This window comes from Staurois parvus, unplaced genomic scaffold (assembly GCF_062004578.1).
Source record: "Staurois parvus isolate SC_StPar_1 unplaced genomic scaffold, SC_StPar_1.0 ptg000145l, whole genome shotgun sequence".
NCBI classification, from domain to species: Eukaryota; Metazoa; Chordata; class Amphibia; order Anura; family Ranidae; genus Staurois; species Staurois parvus.
Window position 1 is genome coordinate 10925464 of NW_028317941.1, and position 25430 is coordinate 10950893.

At 40.2% G+C, this 25430-nt stretch overlaps 1 protein-coding gene across 1 annotated transcript in view; it reads right to left on the reverse strand.

Moving 5' to 3' along the window:
* IL1RAPL1 (interleukin 1 receptor accessory protein like 1) overlaps nucleotides 1–25430 on the reverse strand; it is a 1773934-nt gene that overhangs the window by 113469 nt on the left and 1635035 nt on the right. The window lies entirely within an intron of this gene.

Below are 25430 nucleotides of genomic sequence, written 5' to 3' on the forward strand. Positions count from 1 at the left end.
AATTTTCAAATATTTTGAGCTACTGCACTTGTCAAAGAAGAAAGCCATAGCTCTATGTAAGATATGACTCTTGGCTTATAAAATAATTTTATGGTACATTTTATAGAAGCCCCAACTAGAAATTATGCTCTTTTGGACCTATTAAAAAGTTGTAGAATTTAATTATTTACTTTCCTAAAATAAAAAAGTTATACTTACCTGTTCTGTGCAAAGATGCACAGAACAGGCTCTGTGCATCCATAGACACACAGAGTGCTGCTTGCCCCACCTTGCTCTCCTCACCCTTCTCACAGAATTTGACTGGCAGCAGCAGGAGCTAATGGCTCCTGCTGCTCTAATCCAAGCCTGTGAAAGTGGGGAGAGAAGATCTGCAGACAGGCACAGTGCTGGATCAATATAGGAGGATGGAGTAACATCTACTGAGAAGTAAATTACCTTTTGTTAATTAAGACAAAATACCTTTTGACTTCATAACCACTTTAATCTCATACAAAGAAGAGATTATTACAAATGTTCATCTAACACAAATCCTGAGTAGCAATGAGATAACATGATCTCATTTATTTTACCTGAATGAGCAAAACCTTAAAGATAAAACACCTAATTTAAAGACTGTAAACTTCCAAATGCTAAAGACTGCTCTACAAGGCTGGGAGGGGAAATGGTCATGAAAGAACATGGGGCATAATTGGGAATGTTTCAAATCCATTCTACAGAAACACCCTAAAAATATATGCTGTTGGGCAGAGTTTAAAAGGCTAAAATTAAAACCTATATGCCTAACTTGCAATGTTAAAAAAAAATCCATAACAAATAAGAAATTGGGCATTTTACACATAAATGAGGGAACTCGTTTGAAAGCTACAAAGAATTGAACAAAATATTTAAAAAAGAAATCAAGATTGCAAAACTTTAAAACAATTGATAGGTTTGTGAAAGAGTGGAAAGCAAAATCCCCCAAAATCATTAAATATATTCTGTATATTAGATCACGTTTGAGCATGTAGGCCTCTTACAGAGTAGCTTACAGTACGTGACTGGGGACAAAGAGTAGACAAACCCATTTAAATACATTTTCAGCTCTGTGTATACAAACTGGGGGGCTCAAGCCCATAATAAGAATAATTTTGCCAAAGCCTCAAATGAACTACAATGGATCAAAATTGATATGGTTCAGGAATACTTAGATAAAATAAAGGTGAATAAAGAACCTTAAGCAAATTGCTTAAACCCATGTGTCTTCAAAGCATTGAGTCCTGTTACTTCAAAGCCACTGCTTCTATATTTTCGAGACTCTTTAATGACTGGCTTGGGTGCAGGGCAAGTATACTGTCTATTTTTAAAAGGGATGAAAGTCTACATCAAGTAAGTACAGACCTTAAAAAAAAAAAAATCAATAATCGGAATGCGCTAAATATATCAAAAATAATATCACAAATAATATGTGTATAAAAGTCCCAACATATTAAATACAATAGATAAAAAATCTCCAGTGAAAACAATCCATAAATTTAGTGTATAAAAGTGTGTAGAAAAAATGTCTGACACCCCAAAAAAAAAATTCTTCTTTAAACATATAAATCCACCGTGCTTAATCCACCACCAAATGAATGGAATAAACTCACCAGAGCTCAATGCTGATTAGATTATAAATCAGCACAAGCGTGTTTGCTCTGGGAGCGATGAGAGTAAGTAGATCATGAAGCAGCACTCTATAGTGTAGACACTTCCAGATATCAGGAGCAATACTCTGCAGTGACTTTGAGGTATGGCCAAGACTCCTTATATAGCGATCATCCTCCAAATGTATAGTAATACCACTCAAAAATAAAGAAAAGGCATGATGGTGCAGTAAGTAAGAACCATATAAACTTTTTATTGCAATCTCATCTTACTCACAAAGTTAAGTGTCCACCTGACACTGGTATAACAAGCGATCAGATACACGGAATGGACGAGCCCCGTTCACCGCGGACACCTCGCCGACAGCTCCAGGGAACGTCCTGACGTCATCCAATAAGCTCCGCCCTACACGTTTCGTCACTCTGACGTCCTCACGGAGCCGCTCCGTGAGGACGTCAGAGTGACGAATTGTGTAGGGCGGAGCTTATTGGATGACGTCAGGACGTTCCCTGGAGCTGTCGGCGAGGTGTCCGCGGTGAACGGGGCTCGTCCATTCCGTGTATCTGATCGCTTGTTATACCAGTGTCAGGTGGACACTTAACTTTGTGAGTAAGATGAGATTGCAATAAAAAGTTTATATGGTTCTTACTTACTGCACCATCATGCCTTTTCTTTATTTTTGAGTGGTATTACTATACATTTGGAGGATGATCGCTATATAAGGAGTCTTGGCCATACCTCAAAGTCACTGCAGAGTATTGCTCCTGATATCTGGAAGTGTCTACACTATAGAGTGCTGCTTCATGATCTACTTACTCTCATCGCTCCCAGAGCAAACACGCTTGTGCTGATTTATAATCTAATCAGCATTGAGCTCTGGTGAGTTTATTCCATTCATTTGGTGGTGGATTAAGCACGGTGGATTTATATGTTTAAAGAAGAATTTTTTTTTTGGGGTGTCAGACATTTTTTCTACACACTTTTATACACTAAATTTATGGATTGTTTTCACTGGAGATTTTTTATCTATTGTATTTAATATGTTGGGACTTTTATACACATATTATTTGTGATATTATTTTTGATATATTTAGCGCATTCCGATTATTGATTTTTTTTTATGTTTCACCAATATTTTGGGTTAGAGGTTTGCTGCTGTAGAGGATTAATATTATTGATTGGCGCTTTCTTTTTGTATGTTTTCTTAAGTACAGACCTTAATTTTAATTTCTCAAGAAAGAAGATACATGAAAGTTTAAGGACCCAATGACAGAGTTTTTACTAGAACATAATATTATGAGTGATAGTTAACACAGATTCATGAAAGACCAAAGTTGTTAAACTAATCTGCTTTCTATTGATGAGGAAGAACGCAAAAACATAGACAAAGGAGTGGCTGTGGATATATTGACATGAGTATAAATAAAAGATTAAAAATTCGATTCCACCTACAATAGATGATGTTTGATTACATCGCTGTTGCCCTGTTTTGTACTGAATAATGCATTTCCTCTTTCTTTAAAAGGTACCGAGAGACTTACATGTGCATTGGTTTATTCAAGATAATACAATTCTATGATCTATTGTTTTAAAAGCAGGAAAGCAACAAAACATGGTAAGCCATAGATAGATAGATAGATAGATAGATAGAGTGAAGGAAATAAGTATTTGATCCCCTGCTGATTCTGAATATTTGCCCACTCACTAAGAAATGATCAGTCTAAAATTTGAATGGTAGCAACAACAAATTCAAAAGAAATGCATGTCTAACAAATTATGCACTGATTTGCATGTTCATAAGGGAAATAAGTATTTGATCCCCTTCAAAAAACATGACTTAATACTTGGTGGCAAATCCCTTGTTGGCAATCACAGAGGTCAGACATTTTCTGTAGTGGGCCACCAGGTTTACACACATCTCAGGAAGGATTTTGACCCACTCCTCTTGGCAGATCCTCTCCAAGTCATTAAGGTTTGGTGGCTGATGTTTGGCAACTCAAACTTTCAGCTGCCTCCACAGAATTTCAATCGGATTAAGGTCTTTAGATGGGCTAGGCCACTCCAGGACCTTAATGTGCTTCTTCTTGAGCCACTCCTTTGTTGCCTTGGTCATGTATTTTGGGTCATTGTCATGCTGGAACACCCATCCACTACCATTGTCAATGCCCTGGCTGAAGGAAGAAGGTTCTCACCCAAGATTTGACAGTACATTGCCTCGTCCATCGTCCCTTTGATTCAGTGCAGTTGTCCTGTCCCCTTAGCAGAAAAACACCCCCAAAGCAGAATGTGGGGTCATAGGCAGCATTCCTCCTGCTCCAAACATGGAAAGTTGAGTTGATGCCAAAGAGCTCGATTTTGGTCTCATCTGACCACAACACTTTCAACCAGTCCTCCTCTGCATCATTCAGATGTTTAGTGGCAAACTTCAAATGGGCCTGGATACGTGCTTTCTTGAGCAGAGGGACCTTGCAGGCACTGCAGGATTCCAGTTCTTGTCAGCGTAGTGTGTTACCAATTGTTTTCTTGGTGACTGTGGTCCCAGCTGCCTGGAGATCATTGACAAGATCCTTACATGTACAGGTGAACCTCGAAAAATTAGAATATCGTGCTAAAGTTCATTTATTTCAGTAATGCAACTTAAAAGGTGAAACTAATATATGAGATAGACTCATTACATGCAAGTCAAGATAGTTCAAGCCGTGATTTGTCATAATTGTGATGATTATGGCTTAAAGCTCATGAAAACCCCAAATCCACAATCTCAGAAAATTAGAATATTACATGCAATCAATAAAACAAGGATTGTACATAGAACAATATCGGACATCTAAAAAGTATAAGCATGCATATGTACTCAGTACTTGGTTTGAGCCCCTTTTGCAGCAATTACTGCCTCAATGCGGCGTGGCATGGAAGCTCTCAGCCTGTGGCACTGCTGAGGTGTTATGGAAGACCAGGATGCTTCAATAGCGGCCTTCAGCTCTTCTGCATTGTTCGGTCTCATGTCTCTCATCTTTCTCTTGGCAATGCCCCATAGATTCTCTATGGGGTTCAGGTCAGGCGAGTTTGCTGTCCAATCAAGCACAGTAATCCCACGGTCATTGAGCCAGGTTTTGGTGCTTTTGGCAGTGTGGGCAGGTGCCAAGTCCTGCTGGAAAATGAAGTCAGCATCCCCATAAAGCTCGTCTGTGGAAGGAAGCATGAAGTGCTCCAAAATCTCCTGGTAGACGGCTGCGTTGACCCTGGACTTAATGAAGCACAGTGGACCAACACCAGCAGATGACATGGCTCCCCAAATCAACACAGGCTGTGGAAACTTCACACTGGACTTCAAGCATCTTGGAGTGTGTGCCTCTCCATTCTTCCTCCATACTCTGGGTCCTTGGTTTCCAAATGAGATGCAAAAGTTGCTCTCATCAGAAAAGAGGACTTTGGACTACTGAGCAACAGACCAGGTCTGTTTTTCTTTAGCCCAGGTAAGACGTTTCTGACGTTGTTTGTTGTTCAGGAGCGGCTTGACAGGAGTAATTCAACATTTGAAGCCCATGTCCAGCCTCAGTCCACTCCTTGTGAAAGTCCCCAAAACTTTTGAATGGCCTTTTCCTGACAATCCTCTCCAGGCTGCAGTCATCCCTGCTGCTTGTGCACCTTTTTCTTCCACACTTTTCCCTTCCACATAACCTTCTATTAATGTGCTTTGATACAGCACTTTGGGAACATCCAACTTCTTTTGCAATTACCTTTTGAGGCTTTCCCTCCTTATGGAGGGTGTCAATGATGGTTTTCTGCACAACTGTCAGATCAGCAGTCTTTCCCATGATTGTGATTCCTACTGAACCAGACTGAGAGACCATTTAAAGGCTCAGGAACCCTTTGCAGGTGTTATGGCTTAATTAGCTGATTAGAGTGGGACACTTTGAGCCTAGAAAATTGCACCTTTTCACAATATTCTAATTTTCTGAGATTGTGGATTTGGGGTTTTCATGAGCTGTAAGCCATAATCATCACAATTATGACAAATCACAGCTTGAACTATCTTGCTTTGCATGTAATGAATCTATCTCTTATATTAGTTTCACCTTTTAAGTTGCATTACTGAAATAAATGAACTTTTGCACGATATTCTAATTTTTTCAGTTTCACCTGTAGTTCTGGGATAATTCCTCACTGTTCTCATGATCATTGACACTCCACAAGGTGAGATCTTGCATGGTGCACCAGACCTAGAGAGACTGACAGTTGTTTTGTGTTATGTCCATTTACGAATGTTTGCAACAACTGTTGTCACTTTCTCATCTAGCTGCTTGGCAATAGTGTGGTAGCCCAGTCAAGCCTTTTGTAGGTCTACAATCTTGTCCCTGACATCCTAGGACAGCTCTTTGGTCTTTGCCATAGTGGAGCATTTGGAATCTGATTGTTTGATTGCTCCTGCGGACAGGTATCCTTTATACAGGTAACAAAATGAGATTAGCAGCACTCCCTTTAAGAGACTGCTTCTAATCTCAGCTTGTTACCTGTATGAAAGACACCTGGTAGCCAGAAATCCTGCTAAATGATAGGGGATCAAATACTTATTTCCCTCATGAACATGCAAATCAGTGCATTAGTTGTTAGATATGCATTTCTTTTGAATTTTTTTGTTGCTAATCTGTCTTACAATACACCTAACATTCGATTTTTAGACTGATCATTTCTTTGTGAGTGGGCAAACATTCAAAATCAGCAGGGGATCAAATACTTATTTCCTTCACTGTAGATAGATAGACCGATGCAAATATAGAGAATGCCACATTTACCTTTTTGTAATCAAAAAGTATTTTTCAAACTACGGTACATTTACTACAGGCGGGTGCTAATTGCAGGCTAAGTAACGTACTTGTTCTGGGTTAAATGTATAAAGTTCAATGCCTATTTATATTACAGGATGTTACCAATCATTCTATCTCACCCTTTCATAACTATGGGTACTTCAGTCTACACAGTGTACCACAACTGAAAGTAATGATACAATTCCACAAGGATGCTCAATAAACCAGTATAGATGTCATCTGAAGGACATAATACAGGAGTATCTTGGAGAAAATAAGCAGCATAGAATTTTGAAAGTTGTGAAACAAATCTACTTTCTTTTTATGAGGAAGTAGGTTGAAACTTCTCTAGCTACACTGGGAACTATGCCTGCTCTCCTGCAATGATCAGACTTGTCCTGACACCCCTCAACCCCTCACCCCCCCACACAGCCTTTTCAGTGTGCTGCTGTTTCTGCTATCCCAATTATAATGCAGCTGAGAACAGAGGGTATGTGATCACTTATAAAAAAGGGAAAAAAGTGTTTACCTTTTTTTTTTAATATCTATACATAAATGTTTTGCCTTTTATTTCTATTTTGAACTGAATGGGTTGTTTTACAAGGTGGGGGTTTACATATACTTTAAAGGCCTCATTTGAGGATTACCAATTAATAATTCATTTTCTGAATTGTCTAAGGTTGTTAGTGGTGCAACCTAAGGTTCATTTTTTATTCTGTTTGCAAATAATTCAGGGTTTGGAATAAAAAGTACCATTTTTGTATTTTCTGATGACATGATTTTAGTAATATACGTATTGGGATGAGTGCCTACTGGGCACTTTCATCTATCTTCCTGCCCAGGCCACTTGTCAGCATTCAGCACTGTTGCACTTTGAATAACAATTGCGCAGTCATGCAACACTGTACCCAAAGAACATTTTTATAATTTTAGTTAAGACAGACAGAGCTTTATTTTTGTGGTATTTAATCACTATTGGGTTGTTGTTGTTTTTTGCTAAACAAATTTAAAAAAACTTCGAAAAAAAAAGTTTATGTTTTGTAAATAAGTTATTTTTCTTCTTCACTGATGGGCACTGATAGGCTGCACTGATTGGCATAGATGAAGTGGCACTGAGGGCGCTGATGTTGGAACTGATGAGGAGGCACGCTGCACTGATATGCAGCACTGATGGACAATGATATGTGGCACTGATGGGCACTAACAGACAGCACTGATGGGCACTGATAGGTGGCAATGATGGGCACTGATAGCCAGCACTGATTGGCACTGATAGCTGGCACTGATGGACACTGATATATGGCACTGATGAGGAGGTGCTGACAGGCATCACTGATTGGCACTGAAAGGCAGAACTGATGAGCACTGACAGGCAGCACTGATGGGCACTGAGAGGCATCAAGGGTGGATACTGAAGGGCAACACTGACGGGGTTGCGCTGATAATCAGAGCACTGCTGATCAGTGCACACATGCTGACACAAACACCAGGGCAGTGAAATGTACTGCGCTCATATACATCCCGCTCCCATCTTACTTTCCTCACTCTCCTTCTTCTCTTAATCTCTGGGGAAATTTCCCCCAGTCCTGGCCCTCCATTTCATAACTGCAAACCACATATCTGGCAACCTTTCTCCTCTGGCCGCAATCTACTCAGTTGAAATTTCTATTCCCCTGCTTCCAAAATCCAACACCCCAACCTCATGTGCCCTATGGAACTCCAGGTCAGTCTGTAACAAGCTCACATCTTTGCATGACTTTTTAATTTCCCATTGCTTTAATATTCTTGCCATAACCAAAACCTGGCTTCAAGATTCTGACTTGGCTTCTCCTGCTGCCTTCTCCTATGGGGGCTTCCTCTGGACTCACTCAGACCTAATGGATGGAGAGCGGGTGGAGTTGGATTCCTTCTATCCCCACAGAGCACCTTCCAAGTCCTTCCTTCTCCTCTCTCTCTATCCCTCTCCTCTTTCAAGATGCACTGTATTCTTCTGTTTTCTCCAATTTCTCTGAAGATTGCAGTGATTTATCGACATCCTGGACCAGTATCACGCTTTTTTGATGACTTCTCTGCCTGGCTACACTACTTTCTCTCCTCAGAAATACCCACTATCATTCTTTAATAGCCTGGCTGCAGCTCAACATTTCAGTTTAACCTCATCTTTTGACCTAACACAATGGACACACACTTCCACTCATTGCAATGGTAATACCATGATCTTGTATAATCCCATCTCTGCATTCCTGGCAACCTTACCAACACCCCCTTTCCTCTCTCTGATCACAACCTCATCACTTTAACAATATCCTTGTCTCTAACCACCTATCCCTCCAAACAGCAAATAATTACTTGTAGAAACCTGCACCACTTTGACCATTCTCTTCTCTTTTGTGCTACTCACCACCTCTATGACCAAATCTCTCTTCTCCCCTGTCCTAACTTGGTCACCTTTGTCTACTCTCATCTACACCAGGAAGCACTTGCTCCTGTAACTACATAAAGAACCAGGCCCGAGTGTTCTAACCTTGGCAAACTGTCAACACCAGAAATCTCAAGAGACATTGTCATGCTCTTGAACAACTGTAGTGTAAAACCAAATCCATGCAGGACTTCACCCTATATAAATCTGCCCTCCTAAAATACAATTCCTGCCTCCAAGCTGCCAAACAAACCTACTTTGTCTCTCTTAATAATACCTTGCCATCCAATCCTTGTCTGCACTCTGTTACCTTTAACGCTCTGCTTTGTCCCCCACCCCCTTTTCCTACTAGCTCACTCACTGCCCAAGAGATTGTCACTCAAAGACAAGATCAATACAATACGTGAGGACACATCCACTATACAGATATCTTCCCCACTTAACATACCTTGTCCAACAACACAGTCAACACTTTCCTCTTTTGACCTTGCTACTACTGAGGAGGTTACCAAACATTTCTCAGATGCCCACATAATCAACTGTCTCCTGGATCATTTTCTCTTGCAACTACTATAGTCACCTTCTTCTTTTATCATATGCTTTCTCACTCACATCTGCAATCTCTCCCTATCTACTGGCACCTTTCCCTGCCCCCCTAAAGCATGCACAGATCACTACCATACTTAAAAAGCCCTCACTGGACCCCACCAATTTGAACAACTTAAGACTCATTTTGTTGCTCCCATTCACCTGTAAACTTTTGGAATGCTTAGCCTACAGCCACCTTAGCTCCTACCTCACTGTAAACAACCTATTTGACCCCTTACATCCTGACTTTTGCAGCACTCCATGGAAACTGCCCTACTAAAACCCACTAATGATTTACTGAGTGCTAAATCCAATGGCCACAACTCCATACTCTTACTAATAGACCTCTCTGCAGCCTTTGATACTGTTGACCACATACTCCTGCTCAATAAACTCCATTGCCTTGGTCTCAGAGGGTCAGCTCTTTCATGGTTCTCCTTCCGCCTAGCACAACTTTATTTACGTGTTACCGTTAACTCCTCCTCTCCATTTCCCCTTTCTGTAGGGAGTCCCCAAGGCTCCGTTCTTGGACCCCTTCTCTTCTCCATCTACATCTCCTCTCTTGGTCACCTGATAACCTCCCACAGCTTCCAATACCATTTCTATGTCGATGACACCTAAATCTATTTCTCTACTCCTCATCAGCCTCCTCTCGCAATTCTAGCATACTAACTGACATATCAGCATAGATGTCGCACCACTTCCTTAAACTAAATCTTCCTAAGACCAAGCTGATAATACCCCCCCCCCCCTCGTGTCCTCCTCCATGACTTTTCCATCAAGATCAATAATGCAACTGTCAGTCCCTTCAATTAAGTCAAGGTACTATGTGTAATCCTGGACTCTGACCTATCCCTTTGGCCCCATATTCAATCGCTGTCTAAAGCTTGCATACTTCACCTCTGTAACATCTCTAAAATTTACCCCTTTTTAACTAAGAAACCACCAAGCTACTCATTCACTCCCTTGTTATCTCTCACCTTGATTATTGCAACTCCCTTCTCATAGGTCTACTTCTGTGTAGGCTATCCCCTCTTCAGTCTATCATGAATACTGCTGCCAGAATCATCTGCCTTACCAACAACTCAGTATCTTCCACCCCTCTCTGCCAATCCTTCCACTGGCTTATGATTGCTCAGTGAACTAAGTTTAAAATACTAAGAACAACATACAAAGCTATTTACAACTCTGCCCCAAGCTACATCACCAATCTTGTCTCCAAACATCACCCAAACTGTCCTCTCCGCTCCTCTCATGATCTCCTGCTCTCAAGCTCCCTTGTCTCCTCCTCCCATGCTCATCTCTGACAATTCGCCAGAGCCTTTACCATCCTCTGGAACTCTCTGCCTCAATCTGTCCAGCTATCCCCTGCTCTGGTTGCCTTTAGGCAATCCCTGAAAACTCATCTTTTCAGGGAAGCCTATCACACTTCCAATTAAATATTTATCACTTATATCAGCTCATCCCCCACCTTTTGTATCACTTGTCCCACCCTAAGTTCTAATGAGCAGGGCCTTCTAAATCCTCTTGTCTTTTATTGTATTCTAACTGTACTGTCTCTCTTTATATTGTAAAGTGCTGTGCAAACTGTTGGTGCTATGTAAATCCTGTATGATAATAATAAATAATAATGTAGTTAGCCAATAAATGGTATCACTCAAGATCCAAACCTCTACTAAAGATTTTTTTTCTAAAATGACATTTTGCCTTACAGCTGAGTACACCTTACCAAAATAATATAATGTTTGGCTACAGTGCCAGTTGGTGCTGATGTCATAGCCTTTATTAATTTCTGCAGCTACCCCAGATGGTTCACCTAGGTTTACAGTTAGACCCCATGTTTGAGCTACGTGTTTTATTTCTCAGTGATTTGCATGGCTACACGTTTTGGCTTGTCCTCTAATCCTGAATGTATCCCTGAATAAGTACACACTGTTTGGATTGTCTCAATATGCTCAAGTCTGGCATTTTTTAAATCCACTTTTTCCTGTATGTCAAAATGAAGCTTATCTAGAGATTTCTTTAATCCATGTTTTGTTTCCTTGGTAAACTAAACTGAATCACAGAATAAGCAAACTATGACTATATATTACAAGCTTGTTTTCCATACAGTTAATTTAAACTACATTTCAGCAATACATAGAACAACAGGGACCTAAATGTAATACTGATAGATACTGTGCCAGTCCATCTGGTACTATGATGCTTTGTTATATGTAGCGGTAAAAAGAAGGCCAATTACATATTTTCATATTTTATATGAAAATGGAAATCTCTAGACTACATATGCAGAAATGCGATACACATTTAAAAAAAAAAAATCTTTGTGCACACTCTGTGCACATTTACAGCAACATTTTCTCTGGCAATTGCATCTGGGAACAACATTGGTCCCTAAGTATTGAGATAATGTTCCATTTTGTTCCAGATGAATATGACATTTTTTATGTTGTTTTGTAACTGTTATTTCCAGCTGTGACTTAGTTGTGCTTATAGGCCACTAGAGGACATTGTTTGGCTTCAAATAGTCTCTGTGAGAGAGGATATATATATATATATATATATATATATATATATATATATACACACAGAAAAAAAAAAAATATATATATATATATATATATATATATATATATATATAGTTACTGGATGTGTCAGTATCTAGAGAAATTTAGTTGTAATTAGCAAATATGCAATGTTTTGTGCTTGAGGGAAATGTCATTTTGTAAGGGTATTCTAAATTACTTTTTCACCATTAGTCCTACATGTTAGGATATATTGTAATTGCAAGAGCGTGTCTCTTTATTGACTGCTCCCTGGTGACATTGGTCTGTTGTTCTTTGCAAATTATTAATATTCTGTTAATTATTCTCCGATGACAACGCATTTTTTTAATAATATGCAGTCACACACCTTGCTGCATGTTCCCAGTGTTACACAAAAAAGACACTTACCAAGTATGATCTTGTAGATGGCTACAAATTCTGATTGCCCTCATAGCAATTGTCGATAACCTATAATCACTGTGACCATCTCTTCTGACAAGTTACAAGTTCATGCTGCTATTGTGCTCAGTTATAGAAATATAAAAATTAAGCGATTGAAGACTGATTACAAGAGGTGTTCAAGCACACTGGAAGATCTCTAATCAACTGCACACATGTGGTTGTACCAGCAATGCCTGAAGTGCTCTTACAAATGCTGTGCATTGTACAATTACACATACTGGGACGGACTTACTAAAGGAATGATGACTGTTCACTTGGCAAAGTAAATGTCCCCTTTAATAGCCTTGTCCATTTTCTTTTAGCTTTACTAATGTTTTGAATCTGTTTTGCTATAAAAGTGTTATCTTTATTTATAAAGAAATATTTAAAGCTGAACTCCATGGATGAAATATGTACATATTAAAGTTGTTTTACATATCAAAGAGTATTTATTTCTGATCATCTATTTCTGAAATTTATACAGATACCTCACACAGCACAGCACTGTATGTTACTGTTGCAATTCAATAACATTTAAATATCTTCCCCTGACCACACCCTGCAATTGGATATTGAAGAAAGAATTAGCAGACATATTAGCTCAACTCGCTGTCACTCTGCTCCAGAAGCGGACCATGGGGCCCCTGTGTCCTTGTCAAAACTCCAAAAAGCCTATGAAAAAGGTACCAGGGGCATCTCATGGGGCCCCCTACTGACCCCGGGCCCTCGGGTAGTGCCCGAGTTTCCAAATGGTCAGTCCACCCCTGCTCTGCTCTTTCCTCCTTTTAGCATACTCCTTGCACTGTAGCACAATTGATTGACTCCTTGTGGTGCTTATCTTTACTCCTGTATGAGCTCCATTATTCAGGAATTACAAGAGGCAGTCAAATTCAGGTACTTACACTCAGTTCCAGGACAAGGCCATCCAGCGCCCAGAACAAAGTTGGAAAACTGCGCCCCCCCAGAAGCTTTACATGCTGAAAGTGGCAGGGGGTATAATTCTTGCCACAGTCGCAAGTCAAATTACTTAGGGGCTGTGGCATCTGTACACCCACAGCTACTGCTTCTACAGTTTAAAGAGAAGCAATAGGGGACAATACAATAAGGCTAATAAGTATGTTTTTACTACCTCCTGACTACAGGTGTAAATGAGCCCTAAGACTAGGTTTACACTGCTGCAGGTGGTTGAGGGACAGCGTGTGGTTGTGGGACAGGTTGCGGGACAGGGTGGTTGTGGGACAGGTTGCGGGACAGGGTGGTTGTGGGACAGGTTGCGGGACAGGGTGGTTGTGGGACAGGTTGCGGGATAGGGTGGTTGTGGGACAGGAAAAACATGCTCTTCTTTTGCAGATGCATGTGGCTGCCATGTATTCTTAATGGCACCCCCACACATCTGAAAACACAGTGCATTTTAGGGTATGGGAAACCCCATGGTGCAAAGGCACCATTTCATTTCCCTGTGGCTGCATTTTCTTCCTGTGTTTTCCACAAGTAAAGCATCCTATTCAAATGAATGAGCTGCTGTTCCTGTACAAATGCGAACCACAGCAAAAACATAGGTGTAAATTTGGCATAATAGATATAAGAAAATGAGTAAAGCTTAGTGCCTCCAACATAATTCAACTAAAAGCATAAAGTCACTTTAGAGTGGTAGTAAACTTCCTTCAATAATAAAAAAGAAGCTCTCCCTGCAAAGTAAAATCATAATGTGCATTATTATGTGCACATTGTGAAATACTTACCTTAAAAAAAACCTCCAGCAATGCACTGTCACCGCTTACCAGGCTTCCATCTTCACCCAGTCTTCCTTCCTGTTCGTAGGCTCTGGATATTTGACTGGTCGTGCCATGATGATGTCATTCCTGCATATGAGTACGGGAGTCATAGCCGTGGCATACAGCTCTGAAGGGATGGCATGAATATGATGTCCCTGCAGAATGCATGCACCGGTGATGTCACCAGCTGCAGAAACAATGAATATCTCCTAAATGGTGCACGTTTAGGAGATATTCATTTAACCAAAGGTAAGCTTTATTATAAGCTTACCCGTAGCTACAAGTAGCAGAAAAGTGTTCACTATCACTTTAACAACTATTTAACCTCCCTGGAGGTATTCCCGAGTGTAGCTCGGGGTAACGTTTCAGCACCACAAGCGGTAACCCCGAGCTACACTCGGGCTTACCATGTGGCGCTGCTCCGGGATCTCTTCTTCACTTACCTTGTCCTTTGCTCCCGCGATGTCCCTCCTGCAGTGTCCCCAGCAATGTCCTCCGGCCGATGCCGGCATCTGTCTTCTGGGTTCCGTTCCCTGCGACGTATGGGAAACAGAATGGAGGGAAATTTAAAATGTAAAAAAGTGACATTCACTAAATACACTAAAATCACATAGTAAAACATTACTCTGTCAAACCATTTCACATACATTTTGTCCCTAGTGCTTTGTCCTATGCCCTGCCTGCATTTTTACTGTTCTTTGTGCCTGGAAACTGAGAAATGTCCATGGCATCCAAAAAGCATCCCTTTAGGTCAAAAGCGGTTTTAGACCAGCTAGAGAACAGCGATAGTAAATTAGAACCACTTGCAGAATTGAGTGATAATGATTCATGGGGAAATTCGTCATCAGACACTGAAAACGATTTTACGACTTTGCTCAGTGATGTGCGAACTTGGCGCTATATTTCAAATTTCAGTGTTTTTGGTTTGATTAAATTATTTAATTAAATTTATTATTATTATTTGTTATGATTATTTTTTAAATTATAATTTATGATTTTGTGTTTCAAATTTTAACATACCCGGGATGTTTACTAGACTCTTGTTCGGACAGATTTCAGGGAGTTATTCCTAAAAATTACAGGCCCACAATAAAAAAATACATATTTCCATGCAAAAAAATGTACCGCTTTAAGCACAGAAATACTGACATAATCAGACCGCTAGGGAGGCTACAAGGCCACTGAGTACTCTCTGATTTAATAATCACACCCACAGTGTTCATATCCTGAACTGAAAAGTATTGACCATAACTGCACTGTACCTGTAACTTCAGTGTTCTTAGACCTGCCCAGGTTTGGTCCCAGCATCTTCCGTTGACCTCTGCCCTACCCGACAGCCCACACACCACCTGTAAGGTTTCAGTACCTTTAGATCTGAGGGGTCTAGTACTGGCATCTTCTGCATTTACTGTCAGCTTGTGTCCCTGTTGGCTTCAGTATTCTTCTGCTGAGTATAGTCCTGCATTTTCTTTATCCACTGTTTTTGTCCTCACCCCCTGGCCCATGCTATACTTGGGCAGATCTAAGTATACTAAAGCCTTACAGGAAGGGATTGAAGCCAAAAGCTTTGGTCCTAAACTCCTGTTTTTAACTCATACTGTTAGACAGGTTAATTTGGTTTGTTTGCAGGCTGGTTGGCAAGCTGAGCTGGGAATTTTTCTATTTTGTTTTTTGACATGCGTCTCCCTTCCATGTGCTCCTTGCTGTGAAGGCCAGTTATAGACTGGGACAGTGGCCATTTTTTGTACTGTTGAATTGTTGGTGACGGGGCGCACTGGACACCTTAGCTGCCATTGTGCTATATGCTGGGTGTCCAGTGTGCTCCTATACCTTTAAGGAGGGGTGGGCTCCCTCAGGTCCACCTGTCATTGGTCTATCCATTAAATACACGTGCCTCTAATATTGGTGCTCTCAAAAACCCTACCCCTCACTCTTCTTTCCAGACATCATACACTGCTCCAGGTAGGTCTGCCACAATTGTTCAGCTCCAAGAGACCAGGTTCTGATCCGTTTCATACCATAATATAGCAGAGATGAAGACTGGATGACCAGACAACAATATACATACAGTAAGATCGAAAGGTGTATTTCAAAATGCAAAAAAATTTGCATACAAACAAAGCACGGGGTGGAGAGCTAGTGTTGACATGTTTCACACTAATGAGGGCTTAAAGTGTTACTAAACCCAGGACCCTGCATTCAGTATATCTGGTCTCCCACATTACACGAAACATGGAAGTGCAATTATTTTAGTAAATATGCACTGCTAAATATCTTTTCTCATCAGCAGTTAGAGCAGTCTTGTGACTTCTATCAGTGTCCAGCAGAGCACTGGTTACAGCTTGAAGGAGGAGATTTCATTCTGCTCTAGGAGGATGCAAAACCTCAGACTTCTGTGTGGACAGTGCTGATTGGCCCTGTGCTGATCACATGCACTCTCCCAAGAAAAAAAAAACTTCTCTAGCAATACACACCAAACTCAGCATATGCAGAGTGTCTCCACTCGATATGTCTTAGCGGGAGATAAGAGGGGGACACTGGAAGATCAGAGAAGTCTGGAACAAACAGCCTTTTTACACAATGCAGAGGATTAACCCCTTAGGTTCCACAGTGAGTGTATCAAGCATGCTTTACTGCATATACAGACTGATTTTACTGTTGTGGGTTTAGTAACATTTTAATCATAATACCCTAACCCTTATGTGCACGTCTGTGTATGCTAACACCAAACCATATGAGTAAAAAATCATTTAGTATATGTTTATTACCACAGTTGCAGTTTAACATTGGCCCTAACAAGTTGACTTGCACATGTTTAATTTGCTTATGTATTTCTGTATGATCTCTTTGTAGTTCCAACATATTTGCAATGCACTGAAACAACTTTCAAAATGTTCTGGCACGAACAGGCTCTTACGGTTTGATGTGATTCCAGAACCTGGAATTTTTTACAACTATGGATTTTCTTAAAGTGATTTTAAAGGTTAATTGTTTTGTAAAATAACAATCATGCTATACTTACCTGCTGTGTGCAGTAGTTTTGCACAGAGCAGCCTGGATCCTCCTCTTCTTGGGTTCTCTGCAGACTCTCCTGTCCCCTCTTTCCTATCAGGTGCCCCCACAGCAAGCAGCATGCTATGGGGGCACCCGCTACTCCATGTTTCCATTCACACACAGAGCTGTGTCTCCGACTGGATGTTTAAAGCATGCTGCCACTGAAATCTAGAGCAGTATAGACATGTTCTCTGGAGTTCTGAATCACTCTTCTCTGTCTGCCAATCTGATGGACGTGTCTGGGTTTGGCAGTTGCCAGGAGAACGGTACTTGCCTGACTGCATTGTGCCAAGTGTAAAGTTTGGTGGGGGGGGGGGGTTCGTGTGGGGTTGTTTTTCAGGGGTTGTGCTTGGCCCCTTAGTTCCAGTGAAAGTGAAGGGAACTCTTAAGGCATCAAAATACCAAGACATTTTGGACAATTTCATGCTCTCAACTTTGTGGGAACAGTTTGGGGATGACCCCTTCCTGTTTCAACATGATTGTGCACCAGTGCACAAACCAAGGTCCATAAAGACATGGATGAGTGAGTTTGGTGTGGAGGAACTTGATTGGCCTGCACAGAGTTCTAACCTCAACCTGACAGAACACCTTTGGGATGAATTAGAGTGGAGACTGTGAGCCAGGCCTTCTCGTCCGACATCAGTGCCTGACCTCACAAATGTGCTTCTGGAAGAATGGTCACACTTTCCCATAGACACACTCCTAAGCCTTGTGGACAGCCTTCCCAGAAGTTGAAGCTGTTATAGCTGCAAAGGGTGGGACAACTCAATATTGAACCCCACGGACTAAGACTGGGATGCCATTAAAGTTCATGTGCATGTAAAGGCAGACATCCCAATACTTTTAGCAATATAGTGTATATTTAACAACAATTTGAAATAAATTCTTCCATGTTCTTGTATGCAGTATATTTTCCCTCTTGTACTCCTAATGTGAAAGTCAGGGTAATGATGACATTAGACTTTAATAGGATTTTGAAATTAAACTCTTAACAATTACAGCAATCTGTTCTAATAACTCTTCCACTTTTTGACCTCTGAAATCAGTACATAACATAATAATCAGGTCTAAGTACTCCTTAGGTCCATTCATTTATAGGAATTAACATACCAATTACTACACAGACACATGGGATAGCCATTTAGGTGCCAGTTTCAAGATGGCAAACTAGATAATGTAGGATTACCATCTGCACCATTTCACATTGTCAAATGATTCTCTTTTATCATGCACAATATTGTAGGAAGCTGAGTTTCAACATTACGACAAAAGCATAGTGAGAAAGCTATAATCCAAGTGAAAAGGCTATTATTTGAAGATGGTTAAGATTAACAAGTACAGCACACAATGAACATAATGTGAATCTATCACAGCACAATCAAAAATTATTAACATGGCAAAACGTAACTAAAAGCACTGTTATTCCTAGCAAACAGCTGCCATTTGTAATATAAAAGCTTTAAATGGATTTGTGCTTTGCCCATCCATGAGTAAATTATTCTGAAAAGCAGGTGAATATGTGAAATTCAAGTTGTGTTCATTCTCCTGAATATATGCATTTAGATTTGTCCATGGCACAAAGAATCATACAGTTCATCAATCATGATTATCTGTATTCTAAATAACATGATTCTGTAAAAAAGCAGACAAATATACATGCAAATATTCAATATAAAAAGAGTGTTGAATCAGAAGTTCTCCTGATTTGACCATCACTAACCCTAATAGCTTTAACATTTTTAAAGCCAGTTGGAATTTCATTAATGGCTAGTGATAAAAAAGGACGTGTTTTATGTATGAGAGAAAAAGAAGCAAGCCACTTGGAGTGGATGCATTTAGGAATAAAATTTCTGCATCACAAGCAGGGGTTCTCTTATTTCCAAGCTTAGCTGAGAAGTGCTCTTAAAGTGAACCCATTTCAGGATTTTGCACACTGAAATATTTACATATTCTGAACAAGCAGTAAATGCACCTTTGTGACTATATACATTGTGGAGAAATTCATCTTTAAAGTTTGACTTTAATCTCACCTGTTTTTGATGGAGAGAAATTCTTGGTAAACTACCAGCCCTCTAGTGTAAACACACACCAGATGTTTCTAAGCTGTAAAAAAACAACTGAAACCCAACTTTAGGGCTCGTTCACATTTGGCTGTTTTACCAACGCTTGCCAAACGCCCCTAAAGCGTTTGGCAAGCGTTGGTCAGGCGTTTGCGGAGCAAGCGTTGGTCTGGCGTTTGCAGAACATTTTTTAACGCTCGGCAAACGCTCCGCAAACGCCGCATGCGCAGTTTAGCGGCGGTTGCTAGGCGTTTGCCGAGCGTTAATAACGCCCCACAAACGCCTATAATGCAGTTTGAGTGGTGTTACCGCTCTGCAACCGCGTCGCAACCGCACCGCAAACGCCGGCCAGGCGTTTGCGGAGAGGCACCATAGATGAGAATAGGAGGCTTCAAAGCCTTCTGACTCGACCAGAGGCGTCCGTTTTGCCGCGACGCAACACGACGCGACGCAAATGCTCCCATTAGAACAGCACCATGTGCTGTAATGTGCAGAATTGGCAGAGGCATTTGGGAAGCAGTAACAACGCTAGTGTGAATGTAGCCTTAGAGTCTCAGTTGTGATCCTTTAGGATCTTAGAGAATGGATTACTTCTTAGTACTTTCAGATAGAAAGGTCAGGGTTGGCTTGTTTCAACAAATGTTTACTGCTTGTAAAGAATATACTGTATACATGTTTTAATGTCAATAGTTTAGGCACATGTGCAGTTTAACCGCTTGCCTACACAGCACTTATACCCCCTTCCTGCCCAGGCCAATTTCCAGCTCTCAACACTGTCACACTTTGAATGCCAATTGCGCGGTCATGCAACACTGTACTCATATAAAATTTTTATCATTTTTTTGTGACAGATACAGCTTTATTTTGGTGGTATTTAATCACCTCTGGGTTTTTTATTTTTTCTTAAACAAACCAAAAAACGCTGAAATTTTTGGAAAAAAAACGTTTTTTCTTAGTTTTTGTTGTAAAATTTTGTAAATAAGTGATTTTTCTCCTTCACTGATGTGCGCTAATGAGGCTGCAGTGATAGGCACTGATAGGCTGCACTGATGGACACTGATAGGTGGCACTGATGAGGAGGCACTGGTAGGTGGCACTGATGGGCACTGAAAAGCAGCACTGATAGGCGGAACTGACTGGCACTGATAGGCGGCACTGACTGGCACTGATAGGTGGCACTGATGGGCACTGATATGCGTCACTGATGCACACTGATAGGTGGCACTGACTGGCACTGATAGGTGGCACTGACTGGCACTGATAGGTGGCACTGATTGGCAGCACTGATAGATGGCACTGATTGGCGTTGATAGGTGGCACTGACTAGCGCTGATGGGTGACACTAAAAGGCAGCTCAAATGGGCACTGATATGTGGCATTGATGTGCACTGGTAGGCACTGATATGTGGCATTGATGTGGCACTGATGGGCACTGGCATGTGGCACTGTTTAGCACTGACAGCTGGCACTGATGGACACTGACAGGTGGCACTTCTGGGGCCACACTGATCATCAGGGCACACTGATCATCAGTTCCCTGATGATCAGTGTACATGTCCCCTCCGTGGAATGCCGATTACCGGCTCTCCTCTCGAACTGTCAGTGCAGCCTACCATTGCCCATCAGTTCAGCCTCATTAGCGCACATCAGTGAAGGAGAAAAATCACTTATTTACAAAATGTTATAACAAAAACTAAGAAAACAATTTTTTTTCAAAATGTTCAGTGATTTTTGGTTTGTTTACAAAAAAATAAAAATCCCAGAGGTGATTAAATACCACCAAAATAAAGCTCTATCTGTCACAAAAAAATGATACAAATTTCATATGGGTACAGTGTTGCAAGACCGCACAATTGTCATTCAAAGTGCGACAGCGCTGAAAGCTGGAAATTGGCCTGGGCAGGAAGGGGGTATAAGTGCCCTGTAGGCTAGTGGTTAAACAAAGGATGGCTTCCTTTCATGCCATCCATTGTATAAAATTGTGTTGTTAGCTGTGATCAATCACATGGTACAGACAGGGACACTCACAGCCCATATGTACCATGTGATTAGCTCTGGCCAATCACAGCTAATCACAACAAAATATACTGAATGAATCAGTTTCATCCAGTAAAACTGAGTTCTTATATCAATGAAATAGATTGGTATAAGAAATCATATTGTTTAAACAATAAAAAATCCTGATCGCTTTCCCATAGTACAGTGTTACTATGGTAACAATGTATTGCTCTGGTCACAGTGTATTAAAAAAGTGTAAAAAACAGAAAAAAAATGTAATAAAAAATATTAAACAATAATAATGTATTTTTTTTTACATACTATCACCAGTCAGTGTCCCTGATCACTGTCATACCAGATATATGATAACATTGTATTTGACTAGTGAGAATATGGTAAAAAAAATGTTTTCTTTTTATTTCTTCAGTTTCCAACGAATTGTGACAAGAACAATTGCAACTTCAAAAAAACTTGCAATGCCTCTTCCTAAACACCTTAGACTGTCTATTTTCCCCAAAGAGGTCATTTTGGTGGGTATGAGTACTGTCCTGGCATTTTCGGGTCTCAAGAAATGAGATAGGCAGTCAGTACATCAGGATTGATCAATTTTCAGATATCTACAATAGTTTGTGTTCTCTATAACTTTCCTACAGACTAAATAATATACACTAATTTGGGTTATTTTCACCAAAGAAATGTACCAGAATACATTTTGACATTTTATAACAGAAACAAAGAAAAACATGTTTTTTTCAAAATGTTCTGTCTTTTCTTGTTTATTTAGAAAAAACTCAGTAGCGATTAAATAACACCAAAATATAGCTCTATTTGTGTGAAAAAATTATAAAAATGTCATATGGGTACAGTGTTGCATTACAGCGCAACCGCCATTCAAGGTTCGACAGCTGAAAATTAGCCTGGGCAGGAAGGGGGTTAAAATACCATTGGGTGTTTAACATGAAACAGATGAGTGATAAATGAATAGTTTGCCATTTTAGAATGATTACATATATTTTTTTTCATATAATTTCTAACTTCTACACTGATGCTGTGTTATCTAAAGATGCTATGAGATGTATTGGAGAAGAAGTTTCAGTGTGTACAGAGGCAGATACAATGTTACAATGCTCATTGATTTAAAGTGTAAAACTGTGTATGTTTTGTTTTAGATTAATTTTCCAGTTTTAGAGTAGGGTAAATTTAAAACCAACATCAGATTATTTGTTTGCTGTTCTGAAAATGCAAATGGGTAATGAGAGCTAATCTCTCCATCATGAACAGAATTCCCTTCTTAGAGAGTGGTCATAGGAACAGATGTTCCATTTAAGTGTTTTCCATTACTTCTTGCACTGAAGATAACTAAAAATTTTAGATTTCCCATTGGTTTTTGTCTCAATGAGAATAGCTTCCAAGAAAAATAGAAAGAATGAATGTTCCCTGCAAGGAGGAAAAAACAAACACCTGACGGGGGGGGGGGGTTTAATCATAACCTCTGGAAGATTTTCCCCCCTTCATGGCCATTTTTGATATACCACACTGCGCTACTTTAATTGGGAATTGCGACGCTGTAATAAAACAAAATTTATATAATTTTTTTTCACACAAATAGAGCTTTCTTGTGGTGGTATTTGATCACCACTAGGATTAAATTTTTTGAGTTATAAACAAAAAAAAGAACACTTTTGAAAAAAACTATATTTTTTGCTTTCTTCTATAAAACATACCCCCCAAAAAATCTAATTTCTTCATGCATTTTGGACAAAATGTATTGTGCTACATGTCTTTGATAACAAAAAATTCCAATGAGTACATATTGATTGGTTTGTGTGAAAGGTATAACACCTACAAGCTATGGGATATATAGTGGGATTTTTTTTTAATACTACTAATGGCTGCGATCAGTGATTTATAATGGGACTGCCGGAGTGTGGAAGGCAATCTGACACTAACTGACACTGACATCACTACTGGCATTGATACCGTGATCAATGATCATACTGTACACTGTGACTGTACTTATGACACTGGCTGGGAAAGGGTTAACATCTAGGGTGATCAGGAGTTAAACTTAACTATGTGTGCTTAACTATGTGTAATGTGTGTAAAGAGAACTATCAGTTTCTCATCCCTGCTTTGCAGGGATGAGAAACTGACAGATTGTTCCCTGTTTATGGAGCTCTGTGTTGAATATCAACACAGAGCTCTAGGATGTGATCGTACACAGCCGATCAGCAGGTACTGGCCATGAATCATTGGCTGAGAGTTTCTGACACACACCCGCTGTGTACAATCACAGCAGGCAGCATGTGAAGGAGGGGAGGGCGCACGCGCCTGAACTCGGAAGTAGGCAGTGACCTACCCATACGTCGCTTTGCCTACAGCAAAGTGGCTAATAATAAATAAATAACTATGACTGAGAGGTAAAGTAGAGCTAAATGCTTCTGGACTACTAACAGATACTAATCTACATCAACATTTAGGGCCATATGCGTTCAGGGACACATGTCCCGAATGCAGGTAGTCTCTTCTGAGCATAGGTCCATGAATGCATACAGCCTTACATTCTAGTACCACTTGGTACAACATCCAGCTGTACAGCTCATCCTGCCATAGATTTTGACAGGATGCTGGCAATGGGGCTGGGCACTGCACCTGTTCCTCCCAGATGCCCAGACATGCCAGAATTTGATGCACAGGGGCTAAACATCCAGTATGCATATACATGTAGCCTTAGGGTTTGTTCACAGTTTAAAAGTGCAACATGCACTGTAGTAACACAGATTATTTATTTTAACCTCCTTGGCGGTATGATTCTTTCCGATTTTTTGTGCTGAAAGCGGTACCATTTTTTTTGCATGGAAATATGTAGTTTTTTATTGTAAGCTGTAATTTTTAGGAATAACTCACTGAAATCTGTACGAACAAGAGTCTATTAAACATTCCGGATATGATAAAATTTAAAACACGAAATCATAAATTATAATTTAATAAATAATCATAAAAAATAATAATATAATAATAAATTTAATTCAATAATATAATCAAACCAAAAACACTGAAATTTGAAATACAGAGGCAAATTCGCACATCGCTGAGCAAAGTCGCAAAATCGTTTTCAGTGTCTGATGACGAATTTCCCCACGAATCATTATCACTCAATTCTGCAAGTGGTTCTGATTTACTATCGCTGCTCTAAAACCGCTTTTGACGTAAAAGGACGCTTTTTGGACGCCATGGACTTTTCTAAGTTTCCAGGCAGAAAGAACAGTCAAAATGCAGGCAGGGCACAGGACAAAGCAGTAGGGACAAAATACATGTGAAATGCATTGAAACAGCAATGACAGCAAAAATGACATTTTTTTAAAATGTCAAATTTCCCGCCGGTTCCGGCTCCCGTACGTCCCGACGTCACAGGGACCGGAACACAGAAGCCGGATGCCGGTATCGGCCTGAGGAGATGGCCAGGGACGCTGCAGGGGACACATCGTGGGAGCGAAGGACAAGGTAAGTGCTGCAGGGACCCCCAGAGCAGCGCCGCATGGTAAGCCCGAGTGTAGCTCGGGGTTACCGCTCTTGGTATAGAAATTTTACCCCGAGCTACACTCGGGAACACCGCTAAGGAGGTTAACATGGGTTGAACACATTCAATAAACAAAACTCCGGATTTTAGTTTGTTCATGCATGTTTCCAGTGTACTGCAAAATACATGGAAATGAATTGAATATAAGTACAAACTATTTTTTTTTTACTCTTGACAAATGCAGAGGTGAAACACCTAGATTTAGATTATTTTGTTTTAGAAAGTTGAGCCAGTGGGAAAAAAGGCTACTAAGGTGATAGTTGCTAGACATGTTCACGTCAGAATTTTCATTCCTTCATTCCTTCAAAAAATTTGTTTTGTCATATTTGCTATGTTGATTCCTTTTCGGTATTCGTTTTGTATATTCATTGATCCGGGTGGATTCAGAACTTTTTGCAGCTTTCAAAAGATTGCTATGTATTTGATATAACATTGAATTGAATGGATTCAAATTGGAAGGATTCAATATTTTCAGATGCCAGTCCAACCCACGAAGAGAAATGACATGAGCTGACTGGATAATATCACCTGGCATCAT